This window comes from Mustela erminea, chromosome 1, assembly GCF_009829155.1.
Source record: "Mustela erminea isolate mMusErm1 chromosome 1, mMusErm1.Pri, whole genome shotgun sequence".
In the NCBI taxonomy this organism is placed as follows: domain Eukaryota; kingdom Metazoa; phylum Chordata; class Mammalia; order Carnivora; family Mustelidae; genus Mustela; species Mustela erminea.
Genome location: NC_045614.1, coordinates 113,897,363 through 113,913,936, shown reverse-complemented (window position 1 = coordinate 113,913,936; position 16,574 = coordinate 113,897,363).

Sequence of the window (16,574 nt, the reverse complement as noted above, 5' to 3'; positions counted from 1 at the left end):
ATTTACCATATACCATGTGCTGCTGCACATGCATAGCTTCCCTTGTTTTTAATCCCCCCTCATGGGAGTGGAACATTTGCCATGATTAATGAACCTACACTGACACATCACTGTCACCCAAAGCCATCCAGGTGCCCCACAGACTACTTTTAAAAATGAAAAATGGGGGCACCTGGGTGGCTCAGTGGGTTAAATCCTCTGCCTTTGGCTCAGGTCATGATCCCAGAGTCTTGGGATCAAGCCCCACTTCTAGCCCTCTGCTCATCGGGGAGCCTGCTTCCCTTCCTCTCTCTCTGTCTGCCTCTCTGCCTACTTGTGATCTCTGTCTGTCAAATAAATAAATAAAATCTTTTAAAAAAATAAATAAAATAAAAACAAAAAATGTCCTCTTCCTCCCTTCCCTTCCCTTCTTGAGCACTTCAATCCCAAAGCCATTAAGTGAGGTAGAGCAAGGTCGGTGTTCACAGTAGGGTGGGGTCGACTTTGGGGCCCCTGAGCAGGATGTCAGAACCTGAACAGGGTGAGAAGGGCATCTGTGTAAGAAGGTTGCCCACTGGGAAGTGTGAGCGTCCGAGTGGAGTGAGGACATGCTTGCGTGGGAATGGCCTAAGGCAGGTATCAGAGACCCAACAGGGTAAGACGGTGTACCCACGAGTGCAGCCTGGTATGGAGAGTCAGAGCCCAAACAGGCAAGGAGGGTGCTCTTGAGGAGGGGAAGACCAGGACAGGGTGTTGGACAAGGTTGGAGTGGGGAGGGCCTTTGCCGAGGGGGCAGCAGGACAATAGCACAATGCAGAGTGTTGGAGACCAAGCAGAGTGCGAAGGACATTGGGGTGTGGAAGAGGGAGGAGGCAACAGAGGGGTTGAAAATACAAATAAATATATTAGGGAAAATGGGAGCCAGGTTTCTCACTGTTGGAGAAGGAAATGACAATATGGGAGGAGAGAAAACTAGAGTAAACATTGTGATGCTGGATGAAAGTTGGAGATACTGGTGTGAACTTGTGGTTTTCAATACAAAGAGATTCTGAAAGAAATACAGACTTAGGGGCGCCTAGGTGGCTCAGTGGGTTAAGCCTCTGCCTTTGGCTCGGGTCATGATCTCAGGGTCCTGGGATCAAGCCCCACATCTGGCTTTCTGCTCAGTGTGGAGCCTGCTTCCCCCTCTCTCTCTGCCTGCCTCTCTACTTGTGATCTCCCTCTCTGTCAAATAAACAAATAAAATCTTAAAAAGAAAGAAAAGAAGAAATACGGACTTAGGTGTGCAGGTAGCTCTGTCCCAGCTCTGGCTACTGAGAGGACCTTGAAGAAATGATAGCCCCACCCCAATTGCAGTGAGCACACACAGTGCCCAAATCCTGGCTTCTATATACCATTCTCCACTGTAAAGTCCCAGAGCTCCTTAGTGAAAAAGATGTTTCTTGGGCTGACGGAGGAAAGATATGAAATAAGTCTAGAAATCTTTTACTAGAAGGCAAAGACACGAGGAAGGAATGATTGGGACATGGAAAAAGGACACAAAAGTCAGGTTAAACTACTCCCACTGGACAGATTAGGGATGATTTCAGTATCAGTGTAATGATAGTAAGAGATTATAACCCCTGTATAAAATAGAAAACCATGAATCCATACTGGTATGTTACAAATACATGAATAAATTAAGTTTGGTGAGGAGGGGCATCTGGGTGGCTCAGTTGGTTTAATCAGGTCATGATCCGGGGTCTTGGGATGGAGTCCCACATAGAACTCCCTATTCAGCAGGGAGTCTGCTTCTTCCTCCCATCTGCTGCTGCCCCTGCTTGTTCTCGCTCTCTCTCTCTCAAATAAATAAAAAATATATTTTTTAAAACTTGGTGAGATGGGCACCTGGGTGGCTCAGTGGGTTAAAGCCTCTGCCTTCAGCTCAGGTCATGATCTCAGGGTCCTAGGATCAAGACCCACATTGGTCTCTCTGCTCAGCTGGAAGGCTGCTTCTCTCTCTCTCTCTCTCTCTCTCTCTGCCTACTTGTGATCTCTGTCTCTCAAATAAACAAAATCTTTAAAAAAAAAGTTTGGTGAGAAATGAAATACATATTTCCAAAATACTTCCACCCAAAACATTTATTTAGTATAAAAGGAAAATACTTTATAGTAGAGAAGCGTAGCAGACACTTTCTCGAGCTCGTAATCAAAGTCAACAACATCAGTAACGTAAAATCAAAATCTTGTGCCACCTAATAGGATGCAATCAGAAGAACACAGCATCCCTTCTGCAAGATTCCTGCCAAAGATGCAGAACCTGATCTAATCATGAGGAAGCATCAGACAACCCCAGACTGAGGGACATTGTACAGAATAAATATCCTATACTCTTTTTTAAAGGTTTATTTATTTATTTTGGAGAGAGAGTGCAAGGTGGAGGGACAGAGAGAGAGAATTGCAAGCAGACTTCCCACTGAGCATGGAGCCCCACATGGGGTTGGACCTCATGAGATTGTGACCTGAGCCAAAACCAAGAGTTGGATGCTTAACCGACTGACTCACCCAAGTGACACTATTCTGTACTCTTTCAAAATGTCAAGGTCATGATAGTCAAGGAAAAACTGAGGAAGTGTTCCAGAGAGAATAGACTACAGAGAATGACAAAATGCAGCACAATATCTGAAATAGATACTACTACTACTACTATTACTACTACTACAGAGGATATTATTGGGACACTAGACAACTGGATTGGGGTTTGAGGATCAGGTGGTAGAAAGGTGTCAAGTTAATTTCCTGATTTTGATGGTTGTACTACAGTTATGTAGAAGAATATCTTTGTAGAAAATACACATTAAATCAAGGGATGAGGGTCTTTGTACTGTAAATTTTCTATATACTTGAAATTATTTCAAATTTTTAAAACATTTTTAAAATATAAAATTAATACCTGAGTGTTGGAACAAGTTGAGGAATGCAATCGTATACTCAAATAAAGTTAGTACCCCCTCCCCAGTTCTAGTCCCCTCTTCCATAAAGAAACCATTGTTACCAGTTTCTTAGACATCTTTCCAGACTTCATCTATAATCGTATGAACATGTAAACTGTAAATTTCCATGTATGGAAACACTCTGTCTTTGTGCCAGCTATTAACTTTCTCCTTCACTAAACAGAAATCTTAATTTTTGTAACATTTTATTTTGAAATAATTTCAGACTTGGAGAAACGCTGCAAAATGTTACAAAGCATTCTGCTCTTCCCCTCAGCCAGATTCCCCAAATGTTACCATGTTGCCACATTTGCTTTATCATTCTGTGTCTCATTGTGTGTATGTGTGTGTATAAGTTTTTCCTAAACTGTATGAAAGTAAGTTGTGAACATGATGTTCATTTATTTCTAAATATGCCGATATGTTGTTTTCTAAAAACAAGGACTCTCCTTACATAACCACAGTATGATTATCAAAATCAGGAAATAAACATTGATATAGTATCATTATCTATAAAATTTATCCAAAATTTACCAGTTGTACCATTAATTTCCTTTATAGAAAAAGAAAACAAGACTTTAATTGTCCTATCTCTTTAGCCTCCTTAATCTGGAACAACTCTTCAATATTTCTTCATCTTTCATGACCTTAACATTTTGGAAAAGTACAGGACAATTATTGTAGAAAGTCCCTCAATTTGGGTTAGTCTGGTGTTTCCTTATGATTAAATTCAGGCTATTATTTTTGGCAGGAATATCACAGGAGTGAGGCTGTCCCTTCTCAGTACATCTTATCAGGAGACATGTGATGTCAATTTGTCCCATTACTGGTGATGTTGATTTTGATTACTTGGTTAAGGTGGTATCTGGAGGTTGCTATGTTGTAAATTGCATTTTTCCTTTTGTAATTAATTAGTATTTTGTAGAGAAGAAATACTTAATTTTTATGTAACCAAAATCATCAATGATATGGTTCTGCGTGTTAACGTAATAAACAAAAAATAACATAAATAAATACAGCAAAGTTTTCAATGTCTTGCAAAAATTATTTGTTCTTTTAAAGGGTTTGGATTCTTGGGACACCTGGGTGGCTCAGTCAGTTAAGGGACAGACTCTTGATTTCAGCTTAGGTCATGATCTCAGGGTCATGAGATCCAACCCAACGTCTAGCTCCACATCCAGCAGGGAGCTCAGTAGGGAATCTGCTTGAGATTCTCTCTTTTCCACTCTTTCTCTCTAAAATAAATAAGTAAATCTTTTAATCAATCAATCAATCAATCAATAAGGGGTCTGAGTTCTTGCCCACTACCCCTGCTTAACAGATTTTCTGCTACATTATTTTTCTTTTTAAAAATTAATTAATTAATTTTATTTTTTATAAAATCTTTTAAAATATGTTCTTAAAGATTTTATTTATTTATCAGAGAGAGAGAGAGCGCACAAGCGGGGGTGGGGGGGGGAGGAGAAGGCAGAGGGAGAAACAGACTCTGTGGACTAGGGAGCCTGACATGGGACTTGATCCCAGGACCCCAGGATCATGACCTGGGCTGAAGGCAAACGCCCAATTGACTAAGCCACCCAGGCACCCAATAAATAAATAAATTTCTTAAAAGATTTAATTTATTCATTTGAGAGAGAGAGAAAGACAGAGAGAGCACGAGCAGGGGGAGAGGCAGAGGGAGAGAGAGAAGTAGACTCCCCACTGAGCTGGCAGCCTGACGTGGGGCTGGATCTCAGGATCTAGAGATCATGACCTGAGCTGATGGTAGCCACTTAGCCATCTAAGCCACCCAGGTGCCCCATTAACTTTTTTTAGAGAGAGAGAAAGTGGGGGAGGGGCAGAGGATGGGAGAGAGAGTGGAGGGAGGGAGTGAATCTTAAGCAGACTCCATGCTCAGCACAGAGCCCAACAGGCTCAATCTCAGGACCCTAAGATCATGACCTGAGCCAAAATCAAGAGTCGGGGGCGTAACTGACCAAGCCCACCCAGGTGCCACAACATTATTTTTCTAATAATTGTATCAGGGTTTGTTGTTGTTGTTTTTTTTTTTTAGTTAGGTTTAATCCATCCAGTTAGGATTAATCCTTGTATGTGTTGCTCTATAGAAATATGGTTTTCACCTTTTTTTCCATACAGTGAACCAGTTTTTCTAACATTACCTGTTAAATGACCTATCCTTTCTTCAGTAATGTTGGTGTCATGTTTGTTGCATATTGTGTTCTCATTTCTGTTATACACCCAGGCTAGGTTCTTTATTGGCCTATTTATTTTTGAAACAGTACCACATTGTTTTGATTGCTGTGGTCTTGTAATATGGTAGAGTAAACCCTACTCTTTAATCATCTACTTTTTAAATGATTTTATTTATTTATTTGGTGGAGAAGGCACAAGCAGCGGGGGAGAAGCAGAGGGAGAGGAAGAAGCAGACTCAATGCTGAGCAGGGAGCCCAACGTGGGGCTCGATCCCAGGACCCCAGGATCATCACCTGAGCCGAAGGCAGTTGCTTAACTGATTGAGCCACCCAGGTGCCCCTAATCTACTTTCTATACACTGACTTTACTAACTTGGAAACTTCATTTCTCTGTATAAATAGTGGAGTAATGGGGCACCTGGCGGGTTCAATCAGTGGAGCACACAACTCTTAAATTTCAAGGTTGTTATTTCAAGCCCCATGTTGGGTGTGGCACCTACTCAAAAAAATAATAATAAAATATAATTAATTAATAAATAGTGGAGTAAGTTTATTATGGTTCAGAAAATCTTCATGTATTTCAAATGGGATTGCATCAAATGTTGAGATTAACTGGGGGAAAATTAACATTGTTAGTTATTAAGCCATTCCATCCAAGACAGTGGAATATCTTTCCAGTTATTTTCACAGACATTCTGTGTCCTTTGAATTTTAAAGTTTTCTTCATTGAGGTCTCATATAGTCTTGGTTGAGTAAATTCCTAGATACTTTAGAGTTTTTGTCATTATTGTGAAAGACATCTTTTTGTTGCATTTTTAAAGTTGGTTATATCTGATGTAGAGGTATTCTACTAATTTTTGTAGATTGATCTTGTATCTGACCACCTTACTGAATTCTCTCACTAGTTGCAATGGCAACAAATCAGTTTTCAGATCAGCTGAGTAAATAGGAGTCTGATTTGTGAATTGTGGGGTAAAACTGTTTAGATTTGTAAGAAAACTACAACTTGCCTTCCAAAGTGGCTGTACCATTTTACATTCCTACCAACAGTGAGAGGTCGTACTGCTTCACATTCTTGTTGGCAACTGGAGTTCAGGGGTTTTTTGTTTTGTTTTGTTAGTGTAGTTGACACATAATGTTACATTAGTTCTGGGTATACAACTTAGCGATTGACAAGTTTATACATTGTTCCATGTTCATGGAAAGTGTAGCTACTATCTGTCCATTATACTATTACAATATCATCCACTGTATTCCTTATGCTGCGACTTTTACTCCTGTGACTTACTCATTCCATAACTGGAAGCCTGTATCTCCCTCTCCTCTTCACATATTTTGCCTAGCCCCTCACCCCACTTGCCTCTGACAATCATCAGTTAGTTCTCTGCATTTATATGTCTGATTCTGCCTTTTGTTTATCATGTGTGTGTGTGTTTTTTTTAAAGATTCCTTTCATGAATGGAATCATATGGTATTTTTCTTTCTCAGTCTCACTTAATTCACTTAGCATGATACCCTCTAGGTCCACCCATGTTGTCACAAATGGCAAGACCTCATCCTTTTTTTTTTTTTTTTAAGATTTTGTTTATTTATTTTTGAGAGAGAGAGAGAGAGAGAGAGAGCATGAAAAGGGGGACAGGTGCAGAGGGAGAAGCAGACTCCCTGATAAGCAGGGAACCCAATGCGGGACTCAATCCCCAGGACCCTGAGATCATGACCTGAGCCGAAATAAAAAGTCAGCTGCTTAACAGACTGAGCCATCCAGGTGCCCAAGACCTCATTCTTTCTTATGGCTATATAACATGAAATTGAGGGGTTTATCCATTCTAAAAGGTGTGTACTGGTTATTTGTAGTATTTTTAAAGCTTAACAAGGCTCTGAAGCCCCAAATAACCAACCCTGTAACTACTGACCTCTCTAGACTTTCTTTTCTAAAAATTTATTTATTGGGGTGCCTGGGTGGCTCACCGGGTTAAAGCCTCTGCCTTCGGCTCAGATCATGATCTCAGGGTCCTGGGATTGAGCCCCGCATCAGCGCTCTCTGCTCAGCAGGGAGCCTGCTTCCTCCCTCTCTCTCTGCCTGCCTCTTTGCCTACTTGTGATCTCTGTCAAGTGAATAAATAAAATCTTTAAAACAATTTTTTATTTACTTTAGCAAGAGAGAGAGAGCGTGCATGCTCTCTCTCTCTTGCTAAAGGAGGGAGGGAGGGAGGGAGGGGGGAGGTGCAGAGGGAGAGAGAAAATCTCAAGCAGACTCCCCATTGACCACGATGCCCAACACTGGCTTGATCTGAAGATCTCTGAGATCACAACCTGAGCCAAAATCACCAGTAATGCTCAATCTCAACCGACAGCGCCACCTAGGTGCCCCTCCAGACTCTCTTGGTTCACCCACTGCTTGCTTTCAGGTCACCAACTACGCAAATTTTACCTTTATTCCCTGTAAGGCTCCAAGCTTTCTCCCTACTCATAGCCTCTGCACACACTGTTCCTTCTGCCAGGAACCTTCTCCCCATCCTCTTTACCTAGCTAATTCTCACTCCTTCAAATCTCAATGTTCAGAGTAGCTATCTTTGACTCTTCCCCCAAGACAAGGACGAGTTCCCTTATGATTAATTGCATAGAAACGTGTACTTTTTTGTAGCTATTATCATAATTATGGTTGAAAATCTATAAACAAATAAGATCTAAACAAAGAGAGAAACATAATGTGTTTGGGATTGGAAGATTCGATAAAGATGCTCATTCTCCCCCACATAGATATACAGGCTTAATGCAATTCCTCTCAATGTCCTAGCAAGATTTTTTTATAGATATAGACAAGATTAATCTTAAACTTAGGTGGAAAAGCAAAGGAACTGGGATAACTAAAATAACTTTGAAAATAAGAATAAAGTGAAAGGAATCAGTCTACATAATTTCATTATTTATTATATATCTAGAGGGATCAAGACTGTTTGGTATCAGCAGAGGGACGGACATACTAGCTAATGAAGTAGAATAGAGAGCCCAGAAAGAGCTCCACACAAGTACAGCTGTTGATTTTTGACAAAGATGCAAAAGTAATTCAATGGAGGAAAGATGGTCTTTACAGAAAGCAGGAGCAACTGGATATCCATGGACCAGAAATAAAAAATTAAAATCTTGACCTAAACCTTACAGCTAACAAAAATTATTTTCAAATGGATCAAAGATTAAAATGCAAGACTGTAAAACTGTAAAATGTTTGCAAACTAACATAGGAGAAACTCTGGGATCAAGGGTTTGGTGAAGAGTTCTTAACATAATACCAAAGCCATGATCCATAAAAAGAAAAAAAAACCAATAAATTGAAATTTTGATTTGTTTGATATGATTTGTGGAGAAACTGGAAACTTTGTCCACTGCTGGTAGGAGTGTACGATTATTCAGCTGGTTTGAGTAACCTCAATAAATTAAACATAGAATTACCATATGACTTAGCGAATCCACTTCTGGGTATGTACCCAAAAGAACTGAAAATAGAAGACAGGTGTTCAAACAAAAACTTGTACACAAAGACTCATAGCAGCTCTGCGTACAATAGCCAAAAGGTGGAAAAACCCCAAGAGTCCATCAACTGATGAATGGATAAACAAAATTGAATATCATTGTAGTGGAATATCATTTAGTCACAAAAAGGAACGAAGGACTCATACACCCTACAGCATAGGTGAGCCATTGAAAATACTGTGTTAAGTGAAAGAAGCCAGACACAAAAGGTAAAGTATTATATGATTCTATTCATATGGATTATCCAGAATAGGGAAGTCTAGAAAGAGAGAAAGCACATTAGTAATTTCCAGGGACTGAGAGGAGACAAAATGGAGAGTGACTAACGGCTTTAGGGTTTCCTTTTGGGGTGGTAAAAACATTCTGGAACTGGGGCGCCTGGGTAGCTCAGTGGGTTAAGCTTCTGCCTTCAGTTCGGGTCATGATCCCAGGGTCCTGGGATCAAGCCCCACATCAGGCTTTCTGCTCAGCAGGGAGCCTGCTTCCTCCTCTCTCTCTGCCTGCTTCTCTGCCTACTTGTGATCTCTCTCCCTCTGTCAAATAAATAAATAAATAAAATCTTTAAAAAAAAAACCATTCTGGAACCAAAGAGTCATGATGGTTGCACAACATTGTGATTGTACTAAATTGTACTGTGTACACAGTACACAGTAATCACAACTGTATTGTGCTTGTACTAAATACCACTAATGGTAAATTTTATTTAGGCGTACTTGACCACAATAAAAATGGTGAATTTTATTGCATGTAAACTATACTTCAATAAAACTGACATAAAATATTAATTGGAAGGGGCGCCTGGGTGGTTCAGTGGGTTAAGCCGCTGCCTTCGGCTCAGGTCATGATCTCAGGGTCCTGGGATCGAGTCCCACATCAGGCTCTCTGCTCTGCAGGGAGCCTGCTTCCTCCTCTTCCTCTCTCTGCCTGCCTGTCTGCCTGCTTGTGATATCTGTCTGTCAAATAAATAAATAAAATCTTTAAAAAAATATTAATTGGAATACTAATAAATGCAAGGACTTGGAATTGAACTTTTTTTTTTTTTAAGATTTTATTTATTTATTTGACAGAGAACACAAGTAGGCAGAGAGGCAGGCAGAGAGAGAGGAGGAAGCAGGCTCCCCACTGAGCAGAGAGCCCGATGCAGGACTCGATCCCAGGACCCTGAGATCATGACCCGAGCCGAAGGCAGCAGCTTAACCCACTGAGCCACCCAGGCGCCCTGGAATTGAACTTTTAATGAAGATATCAAACTATCTCCCTTCAAAAATACTTCCTAATTACACAAAGAAAAATAGCAACACTAGAGTGGAAAAACCTGGCAGACACAGATTACCTCACAGGTAATCTGTGACCACCTTCTGTGTCAACTTGGAGGGTGATTTGGATGTGATTAACATTTAAATTGGTGAACTGTAAGTAAGTAGACTACTTTCCATAACGTGGGTGAGCCTCACCCTAAAACTTGAATTTAACAAAAAGATCAGCCTCTCCAACAATAGGGGATTCTCCAGCAGACTGCCTTCAGATGACATCTGCACCGTTGGCTCTTCCGGTTCTCCAGGCTGCCAGCCCATAGGGCAAATTTGAACTTTCCAGCCTCCACAATCAGGTAAGCTAATTCCTTACAATAAATAAGTAATAGAAATATAAACATAGGGAGCCTGGGTGGCTCAGTTGGTTAAGCATCTGCCTTCAGCTCAGGTCATGATCCCAGGATCCTGGATCAAGTCCCCCATCGAGCTCCCTGCTCCAAAGGGAGCCTGCTTCTCCCTCTGCCGCTACCTCTCTCTCTCTGTCTCTCATGAATAAATAAAAAATCTTTATAAATAAGTAAATAAATATAACATAAACAGGCACATTATAGGTGGTAGAGATCTATGTATAGATCTATCTATCCTACTTTTGTTTCTCTGGAGAACCTTAATACACCCTCTTAAGAAATGCTGACAGTTACTACCACCCATACTGGTAACAATATGCACATCCTGATGTGATATAGTGAGAAGGGCATGACATCACTTATGTGCTAATTTTGTTGAAAATAAATATTCTGGGAGCGCCTGGGTGGCTCAGTGGGTTAAAGCCTCTGCTTTCGGTTCAGGTCATGATCTCAGGGTCCTGGGATCGAGCCCCACATCGGGCTCTCTGCTCAGCAGGGAGCCTGCTTCCTCCTCTCTCTGACTGCCTCTCTGCCTACTTGTAATCTCTGTCTGTCAAATAAATAAATAAAATCTTTAAAAAAAAAAAAAGAAAAGAAAATAAATATTCTGAATCATGAGAACGCAGCAGACAAACCCAAACTGAGGGACGGTCTACAAAACAACTGACAAGTATTCTTTTTTAAAAATGTCAGTATAGGGGCAGCCTGTTAAGTGCCTGCTTAAAAATGTCAGCCTGTTAAGTGGCTGCTTTCGGCTCAGGTCATGATCCCAGGGTCCTGGGATCGAGTCTCACATTGGGCTCCCTGCTCAGTGGGGAGCCTGCTTCTCCCTCTCCCACTCCCCCTGCTTGTGCTCCCTCTCTCACTGTGTCTCTCTCTATCAAATAAATGAATAAACGAAATCTTTTTTAAAAAGTCAGTATTGTAAAAAAATAGTAAGAAAAAGAAACATATATTTTTAAGATTTTATTTAATTATTTGACAGACAGAGATCACAAGTAGGCAGAGGGGCAGGCAAAGAGAGAGAGAGGAGGAAGCAGGCTCCCCACTGAGCAGAGAGCCTTCTGCAGGGCTCAATTTCAGGACCCTGAGATCATGACCTGAGCCGAAGGTAGAGGCTTTAACCCACTGAGCCACCCAGGCGCCCCGAGAAATTTATTTTTGATAAAAGAAGACTATCAACAGAACTATCAGCTAAATGCAATGCGTGATCCTGGGTTGGATGGGGCAGGGGAATATCTGTGAAGAACATTTTCCCAACAGTCAATGAAATGGAGATATTGACTGTAGTTTTTTTTTTTTAAGATTTTATTTATTTATTTGAGAGAGAGGCAGTGAGAGAGAGCATGAGCAAGGAGAAGGTCAGAGGGAGAAGCAGACTCCCCGTGGAGGTGGGAGCCCGATGCAGGACTCGATCCTGGGATTCCAGGATCATGACCTGAGCTGAAAGCAGTCGTCCAACCAACTGAGCCACCTAGGCGTCCCTTGACTGTAGTTTAAGAGCATTATTTCAAAGTTAAGTTTCCTGAAATTGACAACTATTCGGTGGTGATGGAAGAGTGTCCTTGTTCTTCAGAAACACACATTGAAGTATGTAGGGGTAAAGGGCATGGTGTGTACACCTATTTCAAATGGTTCAGGAAATAAAGTCTATTCTTGCAAATTTTTTAAAAAGATTTTATTTACGGGGCGCCTGGGTGGCTCAGTGGGTTAAAGCCTCTGCCTTCAGCTCAGGTCATAATCCCAGGGTCCTTCGATCAAGCCCTGCATCGGGCTCTCTGCTCAGCAGGGAGCCTGCTTCTTCCTCTCTCTGCCTACTTGTAATCTCTGTCTGTCAAATAAATAAAATCTTGTAAAAAAATTAAAAAAAATATTTTATTTACTGGGGTGCCTTTGTGGCTTAGTCGTTAAGTGATTCCCAGGTTCTGGGATGGAGCCCCACATTGGGCTCCCTGCTCAGCAGGAAGCCTGCTTTTCCATCTCCCACTCCTCCTGCTTGTGTTACCTCTCTCACTGTGTCTCTCTCTGTCAAATAAATAAATAAAATCTTAAAAAAAAAAAAAGATTTTATTTACTTAGGGGCGCCTGGGTGGCTTAATAGGTTAGGCATCTGCTTTTGGCTCCAATTGCTATCCCGGGGTCCTGGGCTGGAGACCCACATCAGGCTCCCTGCTCAGCAGACATCCTGTGTCTCCCTCTGCCTATGCCTGCTGCTTCCCCTGATTGTGCTCGCTCTCTCTCTCTCTCTCTGTCAAATGTGTAAATAAAATCTTTGAGAAACAGGATCTCCTCTGAGCTAGGAGACCAACCCAGGGCTCAATCCCAGGACCCCAGGATCAGGACTGGAGCCAAAAGCAGATGCTTAAGAACTGAGCCATCCAGGTGCCCCTATTCTTGCAACTTTTGTTTAAGTTTTGAAATTATGTCCAAGTAAGAAGTTTAAAAATTAAATGTATAATTTGTTTGATATTTTTCATAAAGGGTGGGCTCCCCCACTGTCTGGTTTCCTGCTATAACATCAGTTCTAACACATAAGAGGCTACAACAATAAATATTTATTGAGAGAATAAATGAATTCATGAACTAAGCCATCTTCTATTTTGGGCTTCAGACTGGAGCTGGAGTTTGGGGAATCAAGCTTGTGACAGACAGGAGGCAAAATTCTTCTCTTTCTCTAAGCCTAATTCTTCCAGAGCTCAAATCTGAGAAGGTAGATGCTTCCAAGGTTTGGAGAAACAAGACCACTGTTCCCAAAGGCAGGGAGGCAGCCCACAAACAGAAGACAAATGAATTGTGCTTTGGAACAGGTGGCCTGGATGAGTGTCATTTTCTGAGACCATTTCTCTTTGGGCTTACCCTTTCCCTGCCTCCTGTCCCTTGGTAAGGGTTGTTGACATGTTCCAGCTCCCACCTGGGCGGTGTTAACTTGAGTAGAGGAGTGAGACTGAATCCTCCCTCTTGGGCCCGATCGGAGGAAAAGCAGCACCTTTCAGGCTGACTTGGTGGTGACCAAGGTGAGCAGATGAAGTCCCTAGACAGGGACTTCAGCGGCCCAGCTGCCTACCCCACACAGAGATTAGAAAATTAGATCAAGTTGACTAACAGCCAGTGGGTTTCCTCCCATCACCAATGCACCTGAGTCAACCAATGTTTATTGAGCACCTACTGTATTCTCTGCTGTACGGTAGGATGAGGGAGTCACTCCTAGGGCCTCCTACAGGTTCAACTACCCCTTCCTGTCTCATTCCCTGCCTGGGTCCCACCAGCTCCACTGTCTGCCCACTGTCCACTGAGAGGGGAACAAACCCTTTCTCTTCTCATTCCTTTTTTTTTTTTTTTTTTTAGATCAACCAATACTGATGAGTATTTTCAAAATGAAGTGTATTAAGAGACATAGGGAATCTAGCAAATGTAGTAATCCGAAGGGGCACCTGCACTCCAGTGTTTATAGCAGCAATGTCCACAATAGCCAAACTATGGAGAGAGCCCAGATGGCCATCCACAGATGAATGGATAAAGAAGATGTGGTATATGGGGCACCTGGGTGGTTCAGATGGTTAGGCACCTGCCCTTGGCCCAGGTCATGATCCCACGGTCCTGAGATCGAACCCCACACCGGCCTCTTTGCTCAGCGGGGAGCCTGCTTCTCCCCTGCCTGCCCTTACCCCTGCTTGTGCTCTCTCTCTCTCTGTCAAATGAATTAAAAAAAAAACTTAAAAAAAAAAAGAAAAAAGATGTGGCATATATATATATACACACACACACACACACATACACATGAATATATATATGTGTGTGTATATAATGGAATATTACAAAGCCATCAAAAAAATGAAATCTTGCCATTTACAATGATGTGGATGGAACTAGAGGGTACTATGATAAGTGAAATTAGTCAATCAGGGAAAGACAATTACCATATGATCTCACTCATATGTGGAATTTAAGAAACAAGGAAGAGGATCATAGGGGAAGAGAGGAAAATATGAGACAAGACAAAAACCAGAGAGGGAGACAAACCATAAGAGACTCTTAATCATAGGAAACAAACTGAGGGTTGCTGGAGGGGAGGGGGCGGAGGGATGAGGTAACTGGGTGATGGACACTGGGGAGGGTATGTGCTATAATGAGCACTGTGAGTTGTATAAGACTGATGAATCACAGACCTGTACCCCTGAAACAAATAATACATTATGTGTTAATTAATTGAATTTGAATTTAAAAAGAGACATAGGGAGTCTAGATCAATGTTAACTAAACTCATTGTGGTAATCATTTTGTAATATACACTACATACATCAAATCAGTGTGTTATATACCTAAAACAAATGCAATGTTATATGCCACTTATATCTCAATAAGAAAACTGAAAAAAAGAGAGAGAGAGAGAGAGATTGATTCCAGGAAAATCAAAGAGAAATAAACCAGGAAGTAAACATCAAGAAAACATATTGTCCATGGTGGTTGTTTAAAAACGGGGGTTCTGAGGCCAGACCATCCGAGATCAACCTCCTGGTCCCACCTCTTCACTAGCTTCTGATGAGCAAGTTACTTATTCTGTCCCTCCTTGGGTTTTCTCATCTGTAAGATAATGATAATACGGAGGTCTTGGGCTGTTCTGACCATTAAAGGAGGTAATCCACGCCTAGTGCAGTACTTGGGCTGTAGTAAATGGCTGATAAATATTAACTACGAGGAAAAACGCTCACCTACTTCTGTGTTCCTTAGTCCCTCTGGCTCCTTCACCTTTTTTTTTTTTTTTTTTCAGCGTAACAGTATTCATTGTTTTCGCACCACACCCAGTGCTCCAAGCTCCTTCACCTTTGAATGAGCTGATTCCTCTGCTTGAAAATCTTCTTCACTGCCTAGCTTCTGTTTAGGACTTGGCTTAGATGGCAACCCACCCACCATCACTGCCAAGTTAGGCGCCTCTCCTAATATCTCCTGTTAAAAGCTTTAAAATATCCCTTGTATCTCTCTAAGGCAGTACTCATCTTAATCTATAGTAACTGGGTATTTGTCTTTTTCACTAAATGGGAGCCTTTCAAGGCAGAGGCTCTGCCTTTTATCGTTCAATCCCTCCCTTACGCCTGGCTCAGAGCCAACCACTCAAGCTCCGGGCCATTCTTTACCCCTGCCAAAGGGCCTCCTCCATCTCCTGAAACCTGGTTCTGGAGGTCTTCTGGGACTGTGCTGTCCTTTCCTGTCCTCAGCTGTGTGTCATACTGCAGCCCCGCCACCAAAGCCCCTCCCTGCTGGGCCTCAGAGACCCTCTTACTATGCCTGCAGCAGCCTGCACTGCCCAACCTCTACCCTGCAGGATGCTTGGTAGCCCTCTTGCCCTCCCGATGAGCTTGCCTCTAAGACAGCCTTGCTAGCAGGATTTCCCAGCAAAGCTCAGCTTCTATCAATGCATTGTCTAGACTTTGACAGGGACATCATCTTCCTGGGAGACTGTCTTACATCTCAGACCCTATCAGAACCCAAACCAAGGGTCTCTTTTTCCATCTCCATATATTTAAGTCTCCCTAATGATTTCTCCCTGCAGCTTCATGTTTGGCCTGCGTGGGTCACATGTAGCTCTTGGGCCATTTGCGCAAAAATGCCAATGAGGAGGAGGCCATTGCCTGAACTTCCATGGGGACATCAGGATGGGCCAGGCTGGAGACCTGGGTCCCCCTAGAGGGCAAATCAGCCCACAAACCATCCACTGTTTCTCTCCTAAGCCTGGAAGAGGGACCATAACTTGGAATGAGGCTGGGGGCAGGTTCAGCAGAGAAGGGATGGGAAGGGTCAATGGAACCATGGTTCTGATAGTGTGGAAAGAACAGGGCTGGGACCCAGCAGGAGCTCGCTGTGAGCTGGATGGCTCATTGCAAGCATGTCTATGCTTTCTATACTGTCCTTATATATTTTCCACCCATGAAGTTCCTTGGGAAAAGGCCAAACCATCTCCACTATGCTAAGTGGTTTGAGCAAAAGAAAAGGTTGGGGTTTGAGAGCTCAGGGGCTCAAGGAGACAGGGTATGCCCCTGCAGTCAGCATGATGATAGTGACCAGAATCAGAAGGATGGAGTGAAGGGGGAGGGGTAAGAACCTTGAGTCTAGCTTGAAAACCCACTCCCACTGGCTGCCCCACACCCACCCCAGTTCTCCTCAAAGCTTTTTTTTTTTTTTTTTTTTTTTTTCAGAATCTTAGTGCGGCCTCTGCAAGAAAGCTTGCATGTGTGACCCCCCAAA